The following is a 12,410-nucleotide window of genomic DNA, read 5'->3' as shown; positions in this document are numbered from 1 at the left end:
AGAAGCCATAGATTGTTACTAGAAAATTTTCAGTGCCAGGGATGGGATACCTTCCAGTGAGTTGTTGGCCAGGGAGGTCCCTGATGCTCCCAAAATATTACAGGCCATTGCTGAGGCTCTTTGTTTCCCACCAGAAATAAATAGTAAGATCCTACTGCTGAAGACTCCAAATGTTTGGGCTTCAAGTTCACCAAGAAATCTTGCTTGACCTGAGCTAAAAACCTCCTCTGTATAGATCAGCTGACAGAAAGCTCACAAAAGCTACACTGCATGCAGCTCCATGGGACAGAGAGAAGTCATCAGTGGAGATAAACAGTGGACAGTGCAAGCCTTAAGTTGGACCGGCCAGGCCAAATGAGCCAACATGTGCAACAGTGACAGGTCTCTTATGGGGGAAATCAACCACTCTAATTGGACTGGAGGTCTGTTCCATGGGAAAGAATACATGCTTGATACTGCAAACTTATATCAGGGGAAGTCATGAGCCCTAGGGGTGTAATGCCTGCTGGTGTCTGACTAAACACATACATTATGCTCACCAAATTGCCTGGCAATCACTTTTCTTCATGTTCATAGCCATGTATTAATGCTACTCTCACTTTTGGTTAGAGAAGCTTTTCTTTTCAGATGGTGACCTCTGGGATGACTCATAAGGCACCACGGTGCTGAGAAGAAGTGATAGAGGAGTGCTCAGCACTGAAACCTCTCTATCATACCTTCCAAGGCTCAGGGTCCATTGTGGAAGTGGTAATGGGAAGAATGTAAGAGCCAAAGGAAGGATAGGACTCCTTACAGTGCACTCCTCCAGATACAAAATAGCCTGGATACCCATGGCCTTACAATGCCGGGCACTACCTACACAAAACCAGTACAATAAGAGGACAAGATGATGGCATCAAAATAAAAGAGACTGATTGAGAGAGGGAGGGTATACAATGGAGAGTGGAGCTGTGAAGGGGAAAATGGGGTGGGGAGTATCATGTTTCATTATCTATAATTATGGAAGTTGTCAATAAAAAAAGGAATAATAATATAAAAAAAACAGCACTGTGTACCGCCTCCCCTGGTGAGGAAGTCCCTGAAGCCAGTTGGAGCTGATCCAGCCAGAGATGGTCATCACTCATTATTGCTAAGGCTTTGGTATTTGTTTGATTGTGTGCATGTGTGCACAGTATAGTGTGGTGTACAGTCCCCTATGCGTGCCTGCATTGGAGGAGTGCTCATATATGATTGTTGGAATGGAACATCAGATTCCCTGCTCCATTGTGTCGGGACCCATAGAGTAAAAGCCTCTCCATTTTGCCTGGGCCTGCTCATAAGCTGACTCATTACTCAGAAAGCTGGTCCATCCAGCTTTCTGTTAGGTACTTCTGGAACGTCAGTCAGCAGACTGCTTACAGAATCTTATCTTCTGCAAAAGGCCAGTTTATGGTCAGGATGTTAAGCCATTGAGGCAAGATTAGATGAACACCTAATTACATCCCTTCTAGGTTTCCTGACAATTCCAAAGCCCTAAATCACATCAGCCAGCTTATCCCCCCACCTTTTTTTCTTCCCCTATATAACTACTGTGTAAAAAATAAAGACTCTGAGGCCTTGACAAACATCTAGCATGGTCTCCTTCTTGTGTCTGTTTGCCTTTTCTTATTCAGGTTAATTTCCCCTGGTGTCCTTGTTCAACTCCCCACTGGCCAGGGCACATTGTCCTACCTGTGAGTCTTTGTTTTGAATTGGAGTCTCCACTTATTCCAGAGCTTGAGGGGCTGGGGCTACAGGTGAGCATGACCACGCCCAGATGTTTACATGGGATCTGGAGATTTTAACTCTGGCAGTCTCAAGCCGTCTCAAGACCCTCATGCTTGCACTGGAAGCACATTTAGCTACTGAACTCTCTCCAGCACCCTGGTATTGTTCTTTGCACCCTGCTTGAGGGGCACTGATTATCACCATTACCTTTAAGTGCTGTTTTATCAACCACCATCAATTAGCTTTGCAGTAGAGACAAAAATAAAAAGCAAATTCCCCAGTCTCTTGCAGACAGATTCTAACAGCTTGAAACTGATGCAATGAACTGTGATGCCCTATTCAAACAATTATAGCCTGACTAATGGCCTTAGGAGCTGCCCTCTTGAATGCTATTCAAACACAACCCCATTCAGATAGCTCAGGAGGCAAGGCCAGATAACCTCTATGCTGTAACTGCTGTGAAAGGACCTTGACCCCATCCCTTTTCAAGTACACATATTTCTTTCTTCCCCTCTCTCCCTCCTTTTCTCTCTTTCTTACTCTCATTCCCTCCCTCCCTTCCTCATTCTCCCTGATATTTTACCTTCTGTGTTTCTGTCTATAGTATACTAAAATTCTTAAATCAATCCCCGTCCAAACAAATCTTCTACCCCTTCACATTGGGTCCTTCTGGCAATAACATTTATATCCTATTTTAGGGGCTCTGAGATTGCATAGCTGCAGTGATCAATACTATCTATTCCTTATGTCCTGTTGGGAACCTGTTGGTTAGTCCTTCACTGAGCTCACTTACTGCTTAACAGAACTATCCCTAAGGAAACTTCTGGAACACTAATCCCTATCTCAGCATCTGGGTTCTCAGGAGCTTGACTTGCAATAGCCAAGATGAGATGGATACAAAAGACACAGTTTGATGGACAAAAGAAAAATGTACATGAACAGGTGGACAGTAATAAAAGGTGATGGCTAATGAATGCAGTATCATAATTCTCCTTAAACATCATGTTCACAGAAAAGCATCAATGGAGTAAGAGTTGTTAGAACACAGGTGTGGGCTGGAGAGATGGCTTAGCGGTTAAGTGCTTGCCTGTGAAGCCTAAGGACACCGGTTCAAGGCTTGATTCCCCAGGACCCATGTTAGCCAGATGCACAAGGGGCCACATGCATCTGGAGTTTTTTGCAGCGGTTAGAAGCCCTGGCGCGCCCACTCTCCTCTCTCTCTCTCTGTGCCTCTTTCTCTCTCTGTCACTCTCAAATAAATAAATAAAAATAAACAAAAAATTTTAAAAAAAAGAACACAGGTGTGGTCTCTTTAAGAGGTCCAATGCTGCCTGGGCTGAGGCAACTTTGATTTAGAAAATTTCTGTCTTACCTAGTGCCCACCTGACTCCCCCAGACTTCCATCCCTGTTGCAAGCCAAGGGTGGGGAACAATCCTTTCCCTGTAGAGACCTTGAAACACCAAAGGACTTCCTTTGTCCTCCACTGCCTCTGTGATTTCTTTTACAGTCTGTTCCCAGACATACCCCTCCCCTTAGGAAAGTTCTATATAGGGACCCTGTGTTTTGTTCCTGTGACCCAAAGCCTTCACCTCCGGATTTGGAACCATACTGTGCTCTTCTATGGCATATTAATCACTTAATAAGCCTTTCCCTGCATAAAAATGCATTTCTGCACCTCTACAAGACCTGCTGTCAACAATATTTCTTTTAGAGATGAAACACCTCTATCACAGCTGCCAGAGCCCAGGGAACACTGAAGAGGAAGTAGTAACTGAAGCAGGAGAGCTGCTCTTACTTACTGCTAGCCTGACAGGCGTCCCCAGGGAGATGGCAGTAAACATTGAGGAGACTCAAAACCCATCCAAGCAGAAAATCAGCTCAACACTTAAGGAGACTTATAGCACACCTGCTAAGGCTCAGAACACACTGTGAAAGAGAAGGCAGAAGGAGTGTAAAAGTCACGGGGTGGGAAGTTGTGTCATGAGGCATTGTCCCTCCCAACCACAGACTGACTGGTGCATTCATGACTCCTCAGTGAATAATCCCACTGAGGAGAAGCCTCAGTGGGATGGGGGAAGGAGTGAAGGGGATGTGAGTGTTTCCCAATGGAAATATAACCAATATACAGTATGTTCACACTGTAAAGTTCATAATAAAAACAGATTATTTCTTTTAGTAGTCTTACAGTAGTCAGAGTGATGCAGGGTTGGAGTCCTGGAAGGATCAGATCTCCATAAAGATGCAGGAGACCCCCAGGCCTGTGAACCCCAACTTCAGGTCCTTGTCCAAGCTATCAAACAATTGAAAATGTGGATTCAGAGCACGGTAAATTATGAATTATGATATTTATTTTAGGGAGAGTTAGGATCAAGAGGGAAGGCAGGCAGGAAAATCCAAGTTAAGAGAGATTCTCCCCCTTTGCAGCTGGGAAGGGGGCAGGGGAGACCCAGAAGGGCCCCCTCACATAGAGCTCTGAGAGACAGGTAAAGGGGTTAAGGGGATGAGAGAGACCAAGAGAACTCAAGAGAGCTTACAAAAGGAGGGCTTACACATGTGTTTTAGGCCCATTTATATGAACCAGATATTCAGTTAGAATGCACCTTATTATCAGACTCAGGTGGGTAAGGGAGGGTGCAGTAGAAAAAAGAAGGTAAAAGTTGAACTGATTCACAGAGTTTACTGTAAGAGTTAATTGCACAGGAATTAAAACTTATCTTTGTCAGCAGATGGAAAAATCCCAAAGAGAGAACTGTCCAGAGAGGTCCCAGAGGGATGATAAGAAGGAAAGACAGTTTAGGCTAAAACAAATTAAATTGGAATTCATTGTTAGGGTGGCCTGACTACAGAAATGATTGCTTTGCCACATCTTGTTTGTTCACTTACCCCTCCCCTTGGCTATGAAAACTATAAAATGGAAATAAAATCTCAGCTCGGGGTCAGAGCTTCTTTGGAGGGCTACCTCAAGCTCTTTGGCCACCGTATAAATAAACTCCTCTATTGATCCTGGCATTGGAGTGATCGCCAACAAGGGGAAGGGACCTGGTTGGTTGGTGGGCTCTAGAGGCTGACTCAGGAAGGGCCAGCCCACAGGTGTGCTAAGCCAGGGAAAGGCTGAGGACGAAGTGTAAGCTGTTGCTATGGAGTTGAAGCAGACTCAAGTTGTAAACCTGCTAAGGCAGGCAAAGAGGCATCTCTTTCTGTGAACCCTAGCTCACCATCTACCAGTAAAAAGGTGACCTTGCTTCAATCCATATCAAGAGGAGGCTTCCTGGAGGAGATACAGAAGACCTGGGATTGTCCAGTTTGGAAAGGAGAGGAACGGCACAGTGAAAGAAAGGCATGGCTTAAACGATTTGAAAATGAATGTTCCTAGCTCGTGAAACACTGGATTTAAGGTATACCAAGCGATCTAGGCATATGTAGTAGATAGTCTAGATTGTAGATTGATTTGGAAGGTGGCATGGGACAATTAACCATCTTGAGTAGGAGAGGGACATGACACTATAATAATTGCTGGGGTTTGTAGACAAATGTCTTAAAACTTGGTACCAGCAATTGGAAAACCACTCCTAACCAGACTTAACAAAAAGTGCTCTTATTTTTGGTTGTAGAGTAGAATGTTGGTGACTGATTTACTGCATGGGTCAGTCAGTCTTTGGTGAATGTTGTTGTTTTTTTCGAGGTAAGTAGGGTCTCACTCTATCCTGGGCTGACTTGGAATTCATTCTGTACTCCCAGGATGGTCGAGAATTCACAGTGACCTTCCTTCCCCTACCTCCTGAGTGTTGCTGGAATTAAAGATGTGCACTACCGCCCCCTGCTTTTGTGATCATTTGATGGATATATTTAAGTTACATCTCCCCTTCCTGGGATGCTGCGCTTGATCCTCAGCTGATGGCAATGTGAGAATTGGAACCTTGTTTACGCAATGTTGCAGGTGGCTTATGGGCCAGCCTCCCCCTGCTGGTGTGTGGCACACTTTCCTGCTGCTGTTGTCCACTTGATGTTAGCCAGGAGGTGATATCCAGTCTTTGCTCATGCCCTTCCATTTTTCTGCTATCATAGGGCTTCCCCTAGCTAAGTATGGGCACGCCAGGACTTCTTGCCCCTGCAAACAAACTCCGGATGCATGTATCACTTTGCCTATCTGACTTTATATGAGTACTGGAGAATTGAACTCTGGCTGTCAGACTTTGCAAGCAAGTGCCTTTAACCACTGAGCCATCTCCCCAGCTCATCACTTTAACTTTCTACTGCTCTATAAGTTCTGTGTATGCTCCTCATTCCAGGTGAGTGGGATTGTACAATATTGACCCTTTTGTGTCTGGCTCTTTTCACTTACCACAATGTTCTCGAGGTTTTGTTCATGCTGTAGCACACACCGAGATCTCATTCCTTTCTATAGTTGCACAACTGCCAACCAAAATGTGTGTCACATTTTGTCCATTCACCTGTATGTGAGCATTTCAGCTGTTTACAGCTTCTGGTCACAGTGATTATGGATGTGTCGGGGTCTGCTTGACTCTACTTTCCTTTTTGTTGCAAAAGAACTGCTGGGTGATATGTTTTTTGTTTAATTTAGAGTGACTGCCAAAGTGCTTTCCACAATCACTGGACTATGCTGTATCCCTCAGCAGTGATGAAGGCTCACTGCATACCCTGATCAACACATATTGTATGCTTCTGAAAACTTCAAGCCATCCTATTAGGTCCTACTATTTAAACTATTTGCAAACACAGAAAGACAGAGGAAAAGAGAGACAGAGAGACAATGGGCAGGCCAGGACTTCTTGCTACTGCAAATGAATTGCAGATGCATGCACCACCTTATGCATCTGGCTTACGTGGGTACTGGGAAATGAAACCTGGGTCCTTAGGCTTTGCAGGCAAGTGCCTTAACCACTAATCATCTCTCTAGCTGTCATATTTAATTCTTGCATATTAATTTCTTGCAGAAATCATTGTTACATATATCTTTTCCCTAGCTTTGCTATAATCTTGTATCTCTATTACTGATTTTCTCCTTTTATTTTAATCCCAAATTCTCTTAAAAGTAGATAAATTGAAATCATGAAAGAAAGAAGAAAAACTCCAGAAGACTTCACTGGGCTTAAGTGGCTCACACTTAGTTTTATGAAGCTTTTTAAACCTTCCAGATGATCTTGTCATGGGGGATTTGCTGACTTTGTCTTCCTGTTTTGAATTTCTTGTGTTATGCCTCTATGGTCCAGCAGAGATTTCTATTTCTTGAGGTACTTGACAGTGGAACTCATCCAGTCTGAAGAGTTACTAGTCCTTGTCTTCTTGAAAAACACATTTATATTCTACAGGAAGGATGTAAGAATCCTAGTGTTCTTATCAAGGGTGAAATGACACAGGTGATAGAACTGTCCACAACTCACCCCTTACTATGCCATGACTTATTCCCAAACAGAGTCTGAAAATTCTTTTTAAAATCTTCCTCATGAAGGGAGGAGGGTACTTAATAGGTTGTTATTGTATATATGTAAGTACAATGATTGTGATGGGGAGGTAATATGATGGGGAATGGAATTTCAAAGGGGAAAGTGTGGGGGGTGGGGAGGGAGGGAATTACCATGGGATTTTTTTTATATAATCATGGAAAATGCAAATAAAAATTAAAAAAACCATAAAAACAAATCTTCCTCAGAGGTCAGGATATGGCTAGTGGGTGAAGCACTTGCCATGTATGATAAGGACCTGATTTTAGACGGCTACCACTCATGTTAACATTGGGGCAGGCAATGCAGTCTGCCAGTAATCCCGACATGCAGGGGGTGGGGCAGAGTATCCTTGAGGCCAGCTCTTGTCTCAGGTGACAGTCCCTGTCTCAATGAATACAGTGGACAGCAAGTGAGGAAGATGCTTGACATCAACTTCTGGCTCCACATATATGTAGATCCATGCATGCATGCCTATGTACATGTGTGTGCACACACACAACCACACACAGACTTCCTGGCCAAACAGTAGTAATTCTTTCCATTACTGACACGAAGGAGGCTTAATGAAAAATCCACCACTGTGGAAAATAAAATGTGGCTCTTTCCTATGTTACTTGAACATGACATAGAGGAAGGAGCAATTTCATCTCTAGGTGTTGTTTCTAAATCTAAAACATTCTTTTTGTGGGACTGGGGAGATGGCTCACTGGCTAAGGATGCTTGCTTGCAAAGTTTGCTTTCAATTCCAGCATCCACGTGCAAGGTTTGTCTGTGATCCCAAGGCACTTCTGGTATTGGGAGGCGGAGCCAGTTATCAGAAGCTCCTGTGACATCTAGTGTGACATTCGTTTGCAGCCTGGCAGCTTGTCTGCAGCAAGAAGTCCACCCAGTCTCAAAGAAGGTGGAGTACAGACACCTCAAAGTTGCTCTCTGACTTTCATAGGATTACCATGTAATACATACCCATACACATGATTTCTTTTTTCTAAATTCTGTTTGCATTACCAATCAGCTGGGCCAGGAACTCTTGCTCTACCGAGTCAGAAGCCATGGGTAGGCAAGGAGACTTGCAAATCTTGGTCTTTGCACCACTTGGTATTTGGCAGAGACAGCAGCCAGGCAGGATTGGCAGGTGGCACCTTCCTAGCGTTAGGGCTCTCCTGGAGGCTACAGCTCTTGCGTCGTTCAAGGATCTTCCCTATGCACATTTGTAAAGCAAGAACAGTCTCACCGTTCTCACTGGACTGCTGTGAACTGTAAGCACATCACAAATGTCAGCTACAAGCCGGGGCTGCAGGTCAGTGTTTGCCTGACTTGCATAATATCCTGGGCTCATTCCTGAGCATATAATAAACAGGGCATGGTAGCACAAACCTGTAACCTGAAGGAAGGGTTTGCTTTGGCTTGGCTTCAGGGGATACCTTCCATCGTGGTGCGCAAGGTATGGCAGCGGCTGGTCACACTGCACCTCTGGTCAGGAAGCAGACAAGAATGGTAGTGCTCAGTCAGCTGCTTCCTTTTTTAGTCTGGGACTTCAGCCCATGCTGCCCACATTCAGGGTAGGTCTTTCTCCTTGCTAGACTTTTCTAGATACTCAGATACACCCAGGAGGGTGCTTCCGAGGTGATTCTAAATCCTGTCAAGATGGCAAAGTTAACCATCACAGGAGATGGTCTTTGCAAACTCCCAGGACTTGAACAGTTGTTTCCAAGGAGGAAGGCTGCATGTTACAAACCAACCTCAAACCAAAAGCCAACACCCGAACCTATAAAATTACAGGTGTGGATGCTGAGTTCCAGAGGGGAGAAGAGAGTGGCTTCCTCCCAAAGCACATATGGCCAAAGCAAAGCAGGAAGATTAGAAATTCTAAGTCTTTTAAGTGTGAAGCCAGCCTGAGCTACATGAGACCCCGTCTCAATAAAAAAGAAAAAAAAACAACAAAAAAAAAGAAAAAAAGAAAAAAAGCATGACACGCACAGCACAATGTACACTTGAGGAGGGCAGCAAGACAGCAGTTAGGAACCTTGGTGTCTGACGCTAACAAATCAGCGAGCATCTGTAACAGTGGGCAAATGCAAAGACATGGCACAGTGGCTCGGAGCGCAGGGAAGGTACCACGGGCCTCAGAATAGGGGTTTTGGGAGCGGGCGCAGGCCAGGAAATGGGCCTGGGAGGGATTATCTTGACTGGGTTAAGTGAGGCGGGAAGACCTGCCACACCTGTGAGTGGCACCACGCTATGGGTTTCAGCTTTAGGCTGAAGGTGTAAAAAGCAAAGCGCTAGCTGAGCACCATCCTTCATCTCCCGCTGCATCCTGACTGCACTGAACGTGATCAGCCTTCCCTGCCATGATGGACTGTAACCTGAAACTCTGTTCTGAATAAGCTCTAATTTCCTTCAGGTGGTCTTTGTCAGGTATTTTTGTCTCAGCCATGAGAAGGTAACCAAGCAAAGTGCACGCTGAAATACAGAATCTGCAGATGAGGTCAAGGGCCCGGCTCTTGCGGTGGCTTGATCACCACCAGCCGTTCAGCACGTCGCCGTGGCCTCTCCTGACTTGCTTTTTCCTTGTAATCCTGGCATACCGGGCTCACTGGGAAGCTTGGAGGCGTTAAAGCAGAGTGCACAGCCCGGAGCCTGGCAGCCTAGATCACTCATCTCTCGTGTGCTCCCAAGGGCATGGTGAGCCAAGTTGGTCCAACAAGTTATAGCCCCATTCTTCCGCTGTCCTTCCTTTCCTCTGTGGCAGGGAAAGCAACCTCTCTACCACCCCATCCCCCCAGACAGACAAGAAAACCACACTGTTCTAGGTGAAAGGGGCCTACAGGCCCCATCAACGCAGCTGTTCTCCTCGGGTTTTGGCACAGCTCAGGCCCTCTGCTGGGGAAATGTAGAACCACAGGAAGGCGAGGCTTCTCTGGAAAGCAGTGTGTGGGCCTAAAGGCTTCCAAAGGTCCCCTGACTGAGGGGAGAAAGTGAGTACTGTTTTCTGCCCTCCTTTCCTTTCCTGCTGTTCTTAGTACCAGGATCAAAAACTCTTTGTTTCTAGGAGCTGATGGCCTGACAGTGCAGGTGATCCTTCCTTTCTATGATTAGACAGGCCAGGGAAGGTAAGTCACTCACTCAAAGCCTGGGTCCGGCACTGCTGCTTGGTAAACTAATCCTGTCCCTGCATAACAGGTTCTGGCTTTGCTTGGAGGCAACTCTTCCTGAGTGGCGAGTCGGGAAGCTGTGGTGTGAGGGCAGGAACACAGCAAGAAGCCCAGATACCTCACAGGAACAGCAGCCAGAAAACATATCTTTGGGCCCATGTTACAAGGAAAAAGAGTGGTTTAAATTTAAAAGGAATTACTTTGTTGTACTAGACAAGTGTCTCAGGTAGTCCAGGCTGGCCCATAAACTCAATTATGTAGCAGAGGATCACCTTGAATTTCCTGATCCTCCAGTTTCTACCTCTGGGATTATGGGCTGTGCAACCATGCCTGGGTAAATGGCTGCAGAGCAGCAGCTTGGAAAATTCCAAAGAAGGTGGTGGCACTGTCTGATGCCACATTATCCCAGCCTAGCTGCTGCTGGATGGCTACAGTGGAGCCACGTCTGTGTCTGTAGCCACGCTGTGGTGGGAACCAGCATGAGGCACAGCCCTTGCCTCTGCTACTTTTCCAACGGTCAGAGCAGACACATCTTCCTGGTTCAGCCCTGTCACAGCCAATCTGCTCTTCGGACAGATTTTCTTTCTTTTTTCCTTCCTCCCCCCACCCCTTCCTTTCTTCCTTCTATTTCACACTGCTGTGACAAAACCCTGAAGGAAGGGTTTGCTTTGGTTGGCTTCAGGGGATATCTTCCATCGTGGTGCGCAAGGTATGGCAGCGGCTGGTCACACTGCACCTCTGGTCAGGAAGCAGACAAGAATGGTAGTGCTCAGTCAGCTGCTTCCTTTTTTAGTCTGGGACTTCAGCCCATGCTGCCCACATTCAGGGTAGGTCTTTCTCCTTGCTAGACTTTTCTAGATACTCAGATACACCCAGGAGGGTGCTTCCGAGGTGATTCTAAATCCTGTCAAGATGGCAAAGTTAACCATCACAGGAGATGGTCTTAGCAAACTCCCAGGACTTGAACAGTAGTTTCCGAGGAAGGCTGCATGTTACAAACCAACCTCAAACCAAAAGCCAACACCTTAACCTATAAAATTACAGGTGTGGATGCCGAGTTCCAGAGGGGAGAAGAGAGTGGCTTCCTCCCAAAGCACATATGGCCAAAGCAAATCAGTTCCCCACCCCAGTGAGCAGAGTGGAGCACTGGGTAGCCCAGACTTCGGAGCAGGATGTCACAGTACTAGGCTGCCAGTGGCACACTCCTTCCCACGCGAGCACAGCTGCCTCCCTCTGGAAAGCCCAAACTTGCGTCTCCTGAGGGCCATGCTTCCTGATCGTGCGTGGGTGACCGCACACACTAACACTGTTTCCTGTGTTGGTCCTTTCCACTTGTTAAGACAAGAGGAGAGTGCCAGGCATGGTGGCACATACCTTTCATGCCCACTCAGGAGAGCAGAGGGCACACTGCTGCCAAGTTTGGGGCCAACCAGAGCTATGCAGCAAGACTTCTGTCTCAAAAAAACAAAACAGAGCCATGTGTAGTGGCACACTCCTTTAATCCCAGCACTTGGGAGGCAGAGGTAGGAGGGTCAGCTGAGTTTGAGACCACCCTGAGACTACATAGTTAATTACAGGTCAGCCTGAGCTAGAGTGAGACCCCACCTTGGAAATAAATAAATAAATAAAAGCAAACAAAAAGTACTGAAGAGACAGACTTACGAAATGCTGACCCCAAGGAATCCAAAAAGCCAAGTCAGGTACCCAACAGTCCTGGTCTGAATCCCAGGGGCCCAGCCAGGGCGGGTGGTCATGCCACAGGGAAACATGGCTCTGTACTTCTCCTACTGGAATGACATTTACTTGTTTCCCTTGTATTTGATGTTCTGAGCAATCACATTTCAAAAACATTAAGTAGCTCATGTAGCAAAATGCAACTAGCAACTCTGGTCTTGAATTGCTACAAAATTTAACTATTTTGTAGTCAATTATCACACAGAACACTAGAAATCAAGTGCCCCCACCCATTTGACTAAATCACTGGTTGGTGTTTTAGCTGACCTTTGTTCAATGACATCCTGGACCTGACAGGTCATTTTTTTCTCC

Source organism: Jaculus jaculus, chromosome 5 (genome assembly GCF_020740685.1).
Source record: "Jaculus jaculus isolate mJacJac1 chromosome 5, mJacJac1.mat.Y.cur, whole genome shotgun sequence".
NCBI classification, from domain to species: Eukaryota; Metazoa; Chordata; class Mammalia; order Rodentia; family Dipodidae; genus Jaculus; species Jaculus jaculus.
The sequence above is the reverse complement of the archived record's forward strand: the minus strand, read 5'-3'. Positions refer to the sequence as shown.